Genomic DNA, 13,956 nt, shown 5'->3' on the forward strand with positions numbered 1-13,956 from the left:
GGGCTTCGACGCGCAATGTGGCGGTGTTCGCGGGCGCGGAGGTTTTCTGGAGGTTTCCTCCAAATCTGGCGGGCGTTGGAGACCAGTTGATTCGGTGGTGTCCAGGCGCGTCTGGTCACACGGCGTTGTGCGGGCTTTGAGTCGGATTCTTTCACGTTGCGATATGGTACACCGTAGACAGAAGTGTGCGATTGTCTAGTCCACGCGTCCTCATATGAAATCAGCCATGTTCATTTCCAATGCGCGTAAACGGTGTTTGGGAGGAGCTGTGTCCACTCCGCCTGCTTGCTTTTGAGGGTGACAGTTTTGGCGCCGGGTTGAAATCGACGCGCTTCGCTGGCTGTACGACGAATGGGCTGTTAGCGTGTCACTTAAATAATACTAGCCATAATTGGCTGGATCAGATGGGGTGTGACGTCATTGCCGTGGTGGTGGGCGTGGCTTCGCTGGTGTGAAGCGTCCTTTCTCCATTCTGGCTACAATACACTCGACAGCCATGGTGGTCGCCATCTTTGATTTTTGAGTGCAGCTCTCGTCAGCCGGAAGATGGCTGCAGCGTATGAAAGTAATAAGACCTTCCCCGCCGCCTCTCGGGTGGCTCATGCCAGCAACGCTCTAGGAGCCCCAGATATTATGAAAAGAAATCAAATCTGAGCGAAGCGTGTCAATAGTTGCCGAGCCGGCGAAACTTCGGCAACAAAGTGGGTCACAGACAGTGGCGAGGAGTCGAGCCGTCAAGTTTGCGCACAGCCGTCGGGGCGAGTTCGAGCACTGTCGCCATGTTGAAATTTGTCGCCGGCGTTTGTCGGTCGGGCGCCGAGCAAGCCCCACGTGGCCCGTGCCCCTCCCGAGGCGCTGGCAGCGAGGGACACCTCGGGTACTCTTGTTTCTCGTCGGACTGCTCCAGCAGGTCTGTGCAAAATATGGTACGCGGAGATCAAGGAACTATACGTGCAGAGATATCATTCAGGAACGTAAAAGACGAACGAATGGTCGGCGGTGGTCGCAGGATCAATGACCTCCACGGTTCGACGGCGATGACTTCAATGCAGAGCACCCAGTTCCAATCCAGGCAGTTCGGCATCAGTAGCCCATGCTGCTTGAAGTAAAGGTGATAAGATGTGACCCGTCTAGAGCGTGAACAGCAGTTAACACACAAAGTAGGTGGCATCCGTAAACCACACGGGCTGCAGATGTCGGACGGGTTCTTCGTCATTCGAGGGTGGGAGAAGGTGCGGGATTGGCAGCGCGGTGTGACCGTTTCCTAGCGACGACACGTCTGGGGACGACGTGCCACGACCCAGCGACTTATCTGATGGCGACGCCGACCCACTCATGCTGGGTTCCCATCCCATCCCAACCATCCCCGTCCCCATGGCTGGGAGGGGGGAGCCAGTGGGATCCCCAGTCCAGCACGACAGCGTGGCTGGGATGATGGGATCACCAGTCCAGCACGACAGCGTGGCTGGAATGATGGGATCATGATGGGATGGGATCAGTCATGACACAGACACCGTCATGGGTGTGATTCCTGAAAAAACAACAGCGAACTGCCAAGAGTGTCACAGGATGCGGTCCGTGCTTGGGTATGCGGGCTGGGTATTGTGTTTAAGGGCACGTCGTTTGCCAGGGCCAGTATGTGTCCATAACTCCTTCTTCAGTTAGGCCGGTGACGTGACCGGACTGAGAGGCTCGTGGTGCTCAGAAGGTAGGCGGCAAAGAGGAGGGAAGGTGGCACGGTCCCAGCGCCTGACTGGACAGCGTGCAGATCAGGCGCTGGGGTGCTGCATGCGTCTCAGCTGGCGTGCAGAGCGGGCGCTGGGGTGCTGCACGCGTCTCAGCTAGCGTGCAGAGCAGGCGCTGGGTGCTGCATGCGTCTCAGCTGGCGTGCAGAGCGGGCGCTGGGGTGCTGCACGCGTCTCAGCTAGCGTGCAGAGCAGGCGCTGGGTGCTGCATGCGTCTCAGCTAGCGTGCAGAGCAGGCGCTGGGTGCTGCATGTGTCTCAGCTAGCGTGCAGAGCAGGCGCTGGGTGCTGCATGCGTCTCAGCTAGCGTGCAGAGCAGGCGCTGGGTGCTGCATTTGTTTCAGCTCCGCCAGAATGACACCGGCGCCCTGCGTAATCGGTTCAGGGTTGGACAGTTTTAGACGGGGCTGACCGCGTTCTATTCTTGCCCTGATTTCGACTGCCTCACTGTCGCGGCTCGGTCTTCCCGGGCCTCGCCAAGCTCTATCGGAGATCGGTCCTTTTATGCGTGTCATGGCTATCTGCCATGTGTTGGCCGTTTCATTAGGCCGCTGTAAACAGCCGATAGCACACGCAGGTCCTATCAAACACGCGACCAATCGCGGCTGAGCGTCTCGTGTCTGACGTCATGGGCGACGCCAGCTGGAGGCGGTGACGTGATCACGCGGACCTGCGGAAACGCTTGGTAGCTGGGCTCAATGGTCCAATCTTGGGTGACACAGAAATCCAACGGCTGGATACAATGGCAAATGCCTGAGCCCGGGAAATGTGATGGGGCTGTGCAGTCCAGCACTGACTGAACCGCGCTCAGTTTCCGGCCGCCGCCACTAGGGGACGGCCGCGGCAGATTATCTGGCGCTGCTTGCTGCATCCCGAATTGCCCATTGGCGGACGGCTGCCTTCAGTGGTCACTATTAGGACAGCAGTAGAGTGTGGTGGGGGGGGGGGGGGGAGGGTATGTCATACCCGTATTTGTGGAGGGAGAGCAGTGGTGATGGGGGCGGGAAAGTCAGTGTTGAGGACGGCGGAACCAGTGACGAGTGAACAAGAGCCAGAAATCAACAAAACGGACCTCGTGATAGCAAAAATTCGTAGCGCATGTCATTCACTGACAAATTTCTCGGGTTGCTATGAAGACATCTGTACATGCGGCTTATTACATAGACAGCGCCCACGATCAGCAATGAGGCGCAAATGAATCTGAGAGGCCAAAATGACCTTCGTCACTTGAGAAAGCGCTTGGCCCATTCTTTGATATGCATCGAAAGCAATGCCATCAGCTGAAGGTACTCATGGTGCCTTTTAGGCTGGAGGTCGGCTTTATGTCATTAATATCCTAGTTCAGCTGTCATTTGCCATCATATCATACGACATTTATACTCTACATCAGTCCCAAACATCCACTCTTCGTTCCAGGTGCCTAGATATTGAAATCCTTCCTCGAAACCCCGCCAGGAAAAACCATGCCTGAGGTGAGGATATTTACTGCATGAGATTTGAGCTCTTCCGGCTTGGAAAGACGCTGCATAGCTACAGGATTAAAGGGAGAGATAAGAGGAAGAGCGGCTCTGGGTGGTCTGAATAATCAAGATCACTGCTGCCGGGATTTGCCCCACTTGAGACCCAGCGTAGGGTGCGTACCGTGGCCAGGACGCTGTTTCAGCTAGAGTGGGTGACCGCGAGGTGGACACGTGGCCGACAGACACGGCTGACAGTGGCTGACAGCCACGACTGACAGTGACTGCCAGCCACTCATGGCTGACAGCCGCAGCGTGCTCCCCGTGGGGCCAGACACTGCGAGGACGCAGGATGAAACAGCGAATGAGGATTTGTGGCTGCGGGGCGTTAACAGATAAACCGTGCGTCGCATACGACCCCTCCGAGCCTTGGATTGTGCCAGCAGCGAGAGCGCAGAGAGCGGCGAGGCGTTTCGAATGAGTCATCTCGGAGCGCTGCGGACTTCAGCCGTCTCCTCATCTCCGCCGCTATCGCCTCCCCCGCCGTCCGTTTATCACCGCGCTTCGCCTGTTTACGACGACAGCTTCGTCATTAAGATCTGTCTGGGGGCCATGCGTAGTCGGCGCCGAGTCCGTCAACATTAGCCTATTACGCTCGCACAGCCCCCCCCCCCCCCCCCCCCCCAACAGCGCCGCATTGATTAAGCCATCGGGCCGTCGCGTACGACCAGCCCACTGTGCCCTACAGGGAGGCTTTGTTCGTGGCCACGGAAATGGTTGGTAGTCGAGGAGCGTGGTTCCCGCCTAATTTGCCCTCACCGCGCGTGTAAACAAACGGGCCCTCATGATCATTAGCGTCGACAGCACTCAGCGGGTAACCGGGCATAGGAGAACTAATCTAGTGGGGTATCGCGGCCGCCTTGTGGCCGCCGACGACTGGAACTCGATAACGCCTTATTGTGTCACTCCAACGGCAGTGAAAGGCTTCTGCTGTCTCGACGACTATCGCAGTGGCGGGCCTTTTTACTGAAGTGAGCGTGTCCGGAGTTGCCAGATTTCATCTATCACTTTTTATTCTCGACTACCTTGCCCATGTGTCGCTAAGGACACGCAGAACAGTGATGGCCACATCCGGTTTTTTCAACAGGCACGTGACCTTTGAACTGCAGGAGCAGCCATCCTGGAAACTCAACCCAAATCTCGCCAGGGCTGGGGTCCGACAAGTCTCGTGTTCGGCGATACTGCTCGCTTCGGCGAGCATCGCAGTAACCAGGCCGATCACTTGCTGAAGTCATCGCACGGTTCACGCCGTGACAGTTGTCGATGCGACGGCACTGGCCTCACCGGCCGCGGGTGTCAACTCGTGGTCCGGTTACCTGGGCTGCCACAAGCCCGGGCAGCAAAAGAGGGTCAGAATGTCATCGAGCATGTCGCCTTCGTGACCTTCTCGGAAGAGCAAACGTCAGCGAACATGTCCATTTCCCGTTAGGTAAATACCAACGGGTATGACTGATCAATATGACTCATTCATTGCAGCGCCAAATGCCAATCCGTTGATGGATTTTGGCCTGGTTCTTCAGTGTACGTAATGCTTAAAATGGTAGGGGAAAATAGGGAGAGTTGTATCACTTGTTAATCATCGCTCCCTCCTGCCATTACTAGTGGGGATAAGGCTAATATTGTTATATCTGCAGACAGCGACACCCCTCCAGCTTCGCATGCAGCAGTTAAGTTTCGAGGAGCGCATCTTCATTTCTCGGTGAATAACTTTTGAATGACCTCAAATGGGACAACTTGCCTTTCAAATGAGGCAACTTGCCCCTCCCCCCCCCCTCTCCTACTGAGGTAAATTGCATCATATGATGAGGGAAATTGTTTACGTTCTTTTTGTTACGGAGCAACTTCCATCGTAAGCAGGCCGGATGCATCATCACATGAAGAAAAACACGCTCGCCAATGCCATTTCGTAGTTCGTCGCGATTGCGACATGACACATTTTGCCCTTTTAGCAATCAGCGTCTGTTTCACGACCATTGCCACCTCGGTTTCAGTTGCTCAGGTGGAACTCACGGGTCTACATTGGTAACGTAACTGTCGACTTGTTGTCTGGCAGGCAATAAGTCATGGCAAACATGTCAGTCAGTGTTGACAGCAGGCCAGTTAATGACATCATGTCGGCACATTGCATCACTGATACAACATGCCCCACGCGCGGCTGATATAACAGTACCGCCCGACATCTTGGAAGGAAGTTTGCGCCACCCCGAAATCCTTGGGAAGCAGACGCCAATTGTTTTGCAGTATATGCGACAGATGCTCTTCCCCACCACTCTGTACAGCTTCAGATTAGTCTAATAACGCCGTGAGCCCACATTTACAATTACCGCATACATGGTATAAATATATGATAAAACACATATTTACATCCATCGCTGTAATTTTCAACGATATGCAAAAAAGTTGTCGCGCTCATCCCAAGAAGCATTCACGTACGCGGCCGGAAGTGCACTAAAGGTAGAGAGAGAGAGAGAGAGAGAGAGAGAGAGAGAGAGAGAGAGAGAGAGAGAGAGAGAGAGAGAGAGAGAGAGAGAGAGAGAGAGCCGCTGCGCGTCAGCTGAGTGGTTCAAGACCGCCACCCACCGCATAGATTTGGAATAAATCACCATGATGCCACTTGGACACGATGCTTCTCACTCCACTCTCCCCTACTTCGGTGTGAATGTTTCTGGCACGGCAAGTGGATCCTGGGATAGCACGTGTGGTACTTATAATCCCCCAGGCGGCCGCCATTGGCGAAACACGACGGCCGGTTGCAAAATGAATGTGCTGTTCAAAAATCTCGCGCTGGAGGAAATGCTTGGGTACCGTGCGATTGTGGAACGGAATTTGTTTAACACATATGGCTGGAGCGGTGGGTGTGGGCTTCAGCCTGGCCTTAGGCCCAGCAAATAAACATTCGCTCAGTCACCACTGGTGAAGGCGCCATGCCTGTTTATTGAGTTTATTCGGTCGTGTGTTTCCGTGTGTGCTCCAAAGCGGGCTAAACATCAGAGGAGGAGCGCTGGCGTCGGGATCGGATCGCCGATCCGGGAAGATTCCAAGATGGATCGCCGATCCAGGAAGATTCCAAGATGGATCGCCGATCCAGGAAGATTCCAAGATGGATCGCCGATCCAGGAAGATTCCAAGATGGATCGCCGATCCAGGAAGATTCCAAGATGGATCGCCGATCCAGGAAGATTCCAAGATGGATCGCCGATCCAGGAAGATTCCAGGATGGATCGCCGATCCAGGAAGATTCCAAGATGGATCGCCGATCCAGGAAGATTCCAAGATGGATCGCCGATCCAGGAAGATTCCAAGATGGATCGCCGATCCAGGCTTGGAATAGTTTCCGATTCTGGGACTCAGACTTTCCGATTCGGGGATTCCGATTCAGAAACGGACACGTTTTGCGGCGGGGTTTTGTTGCGAACGCAGGGTTTGCCTGCAATAATGTCACTTAGTCTCCGAAATCAATATGATCGTAAGCGGATCGATGCGAAGATGCTCGAAAAAATCCCAATTAAGGTGATCCTGTGGTCGTGCAGCTCCTGAAAGCTCCTCATCCGACATGAAGCACCCCACTCCACGCTTAGCACGTAGGCATTTTGTCGAAAATGGCTGGCAAACCTAGTGTATCGGCATGATTTGTCTTGAATAGCTGATAAACTTGGCGACTCTTGGTTGAGATAAGGGTGCGGTAAACGGTGTGCGCTTCTTATAGCCCCGTTGCGCAGGGTGCTTGAACACGTCTTCAAAACAGCAATTCCTCGACTTCAAACCGAGAACACGCCACGCTCTTCTGACCAGCCTCCTGAAGGACAGTGAGCGGCCAACTGAGCCGCCCCATAGTCTCCAACCCTCACTCTCCCGGCTGGCAGCGTCTCTAGACACGTGCTCGGTGGGTTCAGCGGTGCCCTTGGCGCGTCGTCCGGCGGGTCAGGCGGTCACCCCGACCCTTCTCTGCGGGAAACACCACGATCGTCAGACGGAACGGCAGTCGACGCACTCGGGTGCCGGTCCTACCGTATAACATGGACCAATATAACCGGTTTTATTCGTTTATGCGTTTATACGTTTGCCAGTTTGTGTGTTTGGGTTGAGGCAAAATCGCTAAGTTGGGATGTTCCCGGGGTCTTTGTGAGAAGGGAGCGTTAACAACCGCTCGAGGACCTCGCACCCTGACAACACCAGCCGGCTCTCCACCTGCGCCCGCCTGACCTGTCAGTGAGTGGGCCGACTGCGGGGACATCGGCCGTTCATCTGAGGCGTTATCGGTCGCGGCCGGTCATCAGCTGGCTGGGATCGACGCGCGTGACCCGGGCCCGACCGAGGCTCGTTTATCACGCGCTCCGTGTCACCTTCCGACCCGCGCAGCGCTGTCGTCACCTGCCGCCGGCGGGGAGGAGACCCAGAGGTCGCGTTGTCTGGTCATGTTACGGCAGACCGGAGCGGGCTGGTCGTCTGTTCTGGTGACGCGACGGGGCGGGAGGCAGGTGGTGTGGAAGTGTCGCCGGCTTTACGGCTATGTCGACCGGTCCTGATGGACCGACGCCACCTGGGGTTGATGCCGTGTGGCGTCACTGCTGCTGGCACCGACACTTGTACTAATACTGACACTGACACTGACACCGGCACTGACACTGACACTGACACTGTTGCACACTGCTGCTGGCACCGACACTTGTACTAATACTGACACTGACACTGACACCGGCACTGACACTGACACTGACACTGTTGCACACTGCTGCTGGCACCGGACACTGATACTAGCACTGACACCGACACTGACACCGGCACTGACACGTCAAACTGCCCGTGGCCGGTGACCGCCAGCTTCAGTCGCTTGCTCTTCTCCACCATGGAAGAGGTTTAAAGACAAAACACTGTCACCGACACTGATATCAGCCCTGACACTGACAACGATACTGACACAGACACTGGCATTAACACCAATGCTGCCACTGACACCGAAACTGACACAGTTTCTGACACCGGCGTTGACACAACGATTTACCCGCGGCTGGTAACCCCAGCTTCGGTCGCTTGCTCTTGCCCGTTTTGGAAGAGGTTTGGAGACAAAACGCACGCCGTAAAAAGTTGAAGTGCCGTTTTACGAGGACAGCTGCCGTCACAGGTAACACAGATAACTTTTGCATTTGATTACAATAGCCAGACCATTACAGAGGCAAGCCAGGTAAGATGGCTTATGAGCTGAAATGGGGATCGTTAATAGTGACATCACTTCACAATCACGGCCGAAGCCCGCTCTTAAGTTCGTTCTCCTGCGCACCATAAGTGTTTTCGGTAGCAGCGGCTCAAGCTACAACAAGCAGTTTCCCTTGGTCACCGTCCTGCTTTGGCCGTCTGTCGCTGTCAGACTCGGTCTCTGAAATTGTCCCTCTGTCACTGTACGGCTCGGTCTCCGACATAATCCTCTGTCGCTATCCAGCTTTGTGCCGACGTTTTCCTTCTGCTCTGTTTGGCTCTGTTCCGACATTGCTCATCTGCCGCTGTACAGCTCTGTCCCGACATTCTCCCCGTGCTCAGTTCGGCCCTGTCCCGACATTGTCCCTCTGCTTTGATTGGCTCCGTCCCGACATTGTTCCTCTGCTCTGTCCGGCTCCGTCCCGACATTGTCCCTCTGCTTTGATTGGCTCCGTCCCGACATTGTCCCTCTGCTTTGATTGGCTCCGTCCCGACATTGTCCCTCTGCTCTGTCCGGCTCCGTCCCGACATTGTCCCTCTGCTTTGATTGGCTCCGTCCCGACATTGTTCCTCTGCTCTGTCCGGCTCCGTCCCGACATTGTCCCTCTGCTTTGATTGGCTCCGTCCCGACATTGTTCCTCTGCTCTGTCCGGCTCTGTCTCCGTCAGTCCCGCCTGACGCCTCGTTCAGCGCCGCTGTCCCAGTCCGACTATCCCCCCTCCCCCCCCCTCCATCCCCCACCGTCCCAGATCCGCACGTTTGAAGGTACCGGCGGAGCCCAAAGGCCGCTAACATACACACACAGTGGCCCTCCGTCGACGGAAACGGACCGGTGGCACGCACTTCCTGGTTGTGCGTGCGCCCCGCCCAGCAGACGGGGACAAAGAACGGGTTTCGACCGGGCCACGCCCATGCAGGCGAAGACGCGGCAGCGGGTAAAGGCAAAGGAAAGACCCCCGCTCAGGTGTTGGCCTATGCACATCCTCTACCCTCTCCCCCTCCCCAAAGGAAGAGTGCGAGCGCGAACCGAATGAGATGGGAACTCCGTCCCAGGTGTGGTCTGTCCGCGCTCCTCTTGGTTTCGGGCAAACCCACGTAAAGGCTAACTTTGAATCGGATCCCCGCCGTGGACAAAAACGCAGCAACTGGTGGGGGTTAAGCGATCCGCTGATGTCAAATCCCGCCTTGGGTGCTTTGCGCGAATAGTCCTCCAGTCGTGTGCAGGATCTGCAGTTTGTTCGGAAAAGGCTGCGGTTAGGTCACGGAAGTGTTTTGAAGCGCAGGCAGAGGGCCGGCGGCATACCGGACGTGGCAGGGAGATATCGACAGAAATCCGATGAGCATCGCTTTCGCGAGCAATCCGTCACCATTACGCGGCTTTATATAAGCGTCCGGATGCGCCGTTATGCGATGGCCCGGCCATATTACCATCCGCATTATGTGATCAAATATAGGCTGAGGGATGGCAGGCTTCGAGCGTTCGAGCACGTTGATCTTGCCAACGACGCGTGCCGTGCAGTTTCATTTCGTGTCTCCTGCAGTTTACGACGGCCTGGTTAGATCTCGCCAACGACGCGTGCCGTGCAGTTTCATTTCGTGTCTCGTGCAGTTTCGGCGGTCTCGAACAGAATGGTTGCAAGGTGCTGCAAGGTGTGAGGCTTTCATCAAGCGGAACGTGGTCTGCATCTTAACGGCATGGTCTGCCACTGGGACTCGACTCCCGCCCTCGTGGCTCCCGTGCGAAGGCGTTAAGCTAACATGACCGTATGGACAACGGGAGAACCAAGTGAGCAAACGGAGGTGCCACGGACGCGGAAAGAAAGCGCTGGGCGCTGACAGGCCGCGGTTTGACGGGCTTGGCGAGCAGCAGTGGCAAGCAGGGTGCCGCCGTCGCCCGGCCGGTTCGCACGCGCCCGGCGGTCCGTGAGGCTCGTCCGCCGGCGACGTCGCGGCGTCGCCCTCCGCCTGCGTCGGAATCGATGCTGCATCGACCGGCGCCTCCTCGGCGGTTTCGAGCGAGCGCCGTCCCCGCCGGCCATCTCCGTAAACAGCGCCGTCCCCTGCGCCAGGGACGCCGTCGGAGTTCATTCAACCCCGCGCCGCGCCGCGGTTTCGCGCCAACTCCGGCGCGGCCCCGCCCTGCTCCGATTCGTACGGCTGTATTGCTGACGGAACGTTTGCAAACGGGCCATCTCGGCGGTCCGGGGATTGTGTGGGGAAGGGTGGGGAAGGGGGGGGGGGGGGCGTGGCAGCACACCGGCGGGAGGGCGGGGCTCGAGGCGTGGCGCCACGTGGTTTCAAGTCCCGCGGGATGTGTTGACGGGTCCTGGACTGAGAGGGAGCCGTAGCGTAGCCAGTCGTGGTAGTGCGTGCTCGAAAGCCGGGTGTGCCGCCTTGATCAGCGCTGCCCCGAAAACGCACCGACTTTAATGGTGGTTCGCCGGCAGGCTCAGTGAGTGAAGGGCTTTCAGTTCCTTAGCTCAGACCGTGTAGACCTTGGCCACCGATCACAGGCAACTGCCCGTTCATTTTCCACTTAAGCCATCCGAAATAACTCAAAGAAGGCCGAACAGGCGGCCATCGACCGTCCCGCGCGCGTGCAACCGGACCGCGGATTGTAACCGCCCGGGGTCCGAGTCGTTTGTGACCGCCAGTGGCCTTCGCAGTTACGACTGCGACGTTTGAATCGATTCGGACAAGTCCATGGTTGAGGGAGGGGTGGCGCGAAGATGAAAATGGCGCGTGGACCGGAGCCACTACGAAGACGGGGAATGTTTTTTTCATACATTCGTAAGGAGTTGGAGTTAGGAGTTTAATCACCGACAGGTGTTTTTGACAGCTAAATTGACGTGAATCACGATATATGTACCATTATGTAGTTTATGGACAGTGTCAACTCAGCAGCCAACGGGTAGGCCTGGTTAATGCTCCCGTGCAACAATTGCTTCACGGAACAAACAGCTATTCCACTGATTTTCACCCGATCGAAATGGCTCCTTCATCCACATCATAACGCGTACTCTTAGCTGTAGTTTCAAACTAGAATGAAGTGGAACAATTACGCCGTAAATTCATTGTATTTTGGATGTGGAGGTGAGGAGAGTTTTGAGTTTAGAGGTGGATTTTGAAATTCCTATTTTATGGCGAGCCATAAAATATAACTCAAAACCTAACAAGAATCCGGAACGTGAGACGTTCATGGGAACATTAATGTAGAAATTGTTTGTTATACCGAGGCATTCTACCGCACCTGAGGGCTGAAACCTCATGAGATTCTGCCTGCAGAACAGCTTTTTCACAAAGAAAACGTTAACTATGAGCAAAACTCGGGCATGGCCATGCGGAACATAATAGGTACGGCGGTCGTCATACTATTCGTGTATCACATCGAGCTTCGGACTGATGCTACTCTTAGATCTGACTTTTTTATTCCATTCCTAGATGATCGTTTTGGAGTGTGGACACAGGGAGAGCGGGGTTTCTACCGATTGCAAGAACACAGGAACGCTCTTCACTCATCCACAAAGCCTCCAACCGAACGCTAGGATGAGAATTGTGGTATCCCGTTTTCAGACGTCCCCGTGACACGCTCTCCAGACAACTAATACATCACCGAACTTCACAGAGCGGAAACGCACTCTGGCATGACGCACATTGTTCATCCACACATCCAAGACGCGCAAAAATACACACTCTACAAAATGAGCTTCGCGGAGCTGTTCATTTTTCATCCACACCGCAGGCTATCCACCACAGCACAGACCGCATCGCACATAAATTCCAAAACAACGGAAATTCCCCCAGGCTAATTTTAATCTTATCTCAAGCTATAAATCAGAGTCCTAGCCCCAACCATCCACCACGAAGAAAAGAAATATGGCGTAGTTCACGTTACCCGACATCGACGAGATGTGCCGTAACGCCGAAATATCCGTCAAAGAAAGTGCCGTGGAATCTTAAGTGACCTGAACAAATCCCAAGTGATTAAAACAGCACCTGGCGCGCACCAACCTGCGCAAACCAAAGCACCCCATCCGAGAGGGCAGGCGCGTCCCGCGTGCATTAGGATTTCATAGCACTTACCCCACCAACAATGAAGTGTATCAAGCCGCATGCACACTGTGTTTGGCTAATTACATAGGAGGATGTCTTCGTCCGGTGCGTCCGGGACGGGACAATTTTTTTGCCATCGCCGCGCGTCATTCAGCAAGGACATGAACAACCCGTTTGGGTTTCACTTTCGGACCAATCGCGGCTTTGATGTGCTTCTTGACATGCCAATACGGAAGACAATATCGCGCAGGTGTCTTGGGCACAAAACAGGAAAACTTAAGAAACCATTTCCCTTCGTGATCTGAAAAACTCCACGAACGTCAGTAGCTGGCCTTTATTACGGTAGACAAGAACACCTGCTCGATTGGACCCGAGTACACTAGTTTTGTATGTCCTTGCTTGTCCTGGTATGTCCATTTACCATGCCCTATGTCGTCCTCATCTTGTCATGTTTTCGCCCTGTTACTGTCATCTAGTGTCCCGCTTTCCGCAAGGTACATAGTGTTTGCGAGAGTAAGATGGCTAAACCGGTTAGAATGACTCGGTATTAGAAACAACTTTTACGTGTCTCGATAAATGTCTCAGGTTCCGGAGCCTTGTTAAGCTTTGAGTGATATTTTGTGGCTCGCCGTCAAATGATGAATTCAAAACGCACTTGAGGAGGGCATGTTTGTTGAAATACGGCAAATTGTGCGGCTGATTTGCTATATTCCATTCAAGCGTGAGACTGCAGTCGAGGGTTCGGCGTAATATCGGTAAACATGAGCAGCTTAAGAGAGTCTGCCAACGATAGATAGAGATGGCGTATCGCGTGATCGTCTGCATTGGCGCGGCACGTGCAGCAGCACCGCTCATATTGTACTGGCTTCGCTCCTAGTCCTTAAAACCCTTATGAAACTGGCCATCGGGCCATTAAGGTCGTTGTTTTACCCGAATGCCCCTTCCCACAGGCTTCTATAGTTCCGAAAAGAAGGAAAGGTGTCTACAGATCTCTTTTCGTCGTTAATTGGCGTTAAGGAAATGTGCAACGTTCAAAGATTGATAAACCGTGATCGATATCCGCGGCGTATTAGACGAAATCATCCCGGCCACGTCATTGAGATGCCACATACATTGCTGACGTTTCACACACCTCCACAGGGATGTGAAGGTAACGGTGGAGGTGGCATGAGGAGGTAACAAAACTATCACAGGAGCCAACAGAGAACAACGCATGTTTTCAATGGCGAAGCTTTATCGCCTCGGCAACGAAAAACCAGGTATCGATCAACACACCAACATCAATTTGTCATAATTTATTATTAAAAACATAGCACTTGGTGTTTTTTAGACTTGGCTGCCTCAGAATTTGTTGGAATGAACACAACTCAGAACGGAACGGGAGGTCGGGCGCCGCTCTTGGCACCGCGCATAACTTTCATTTCGGCGTCCGGCCGCCGGGCGGCGCTG

The sequence above is a fragment of the Pollicipes pollicipes genome, unplaced genomic scaffold (assembly GCF_011947565.3).
Source record: "Pollicipes pollicipes isolate AB1234 unplaced genomic scaffold, Ppol_2.1 Scaffold_7262;HRSCAF=8765_pilon_pilon_pilon, whole genome shotgun sequence".
In the NCBI taxonomy this organism is placed as follows: Eukaryota; Metazoa; Arthropoda; class Thecostraca; order Pollicipedomorpha; family Pollicipedidae; genus Pollicipes; species Pollicipes pollicipes.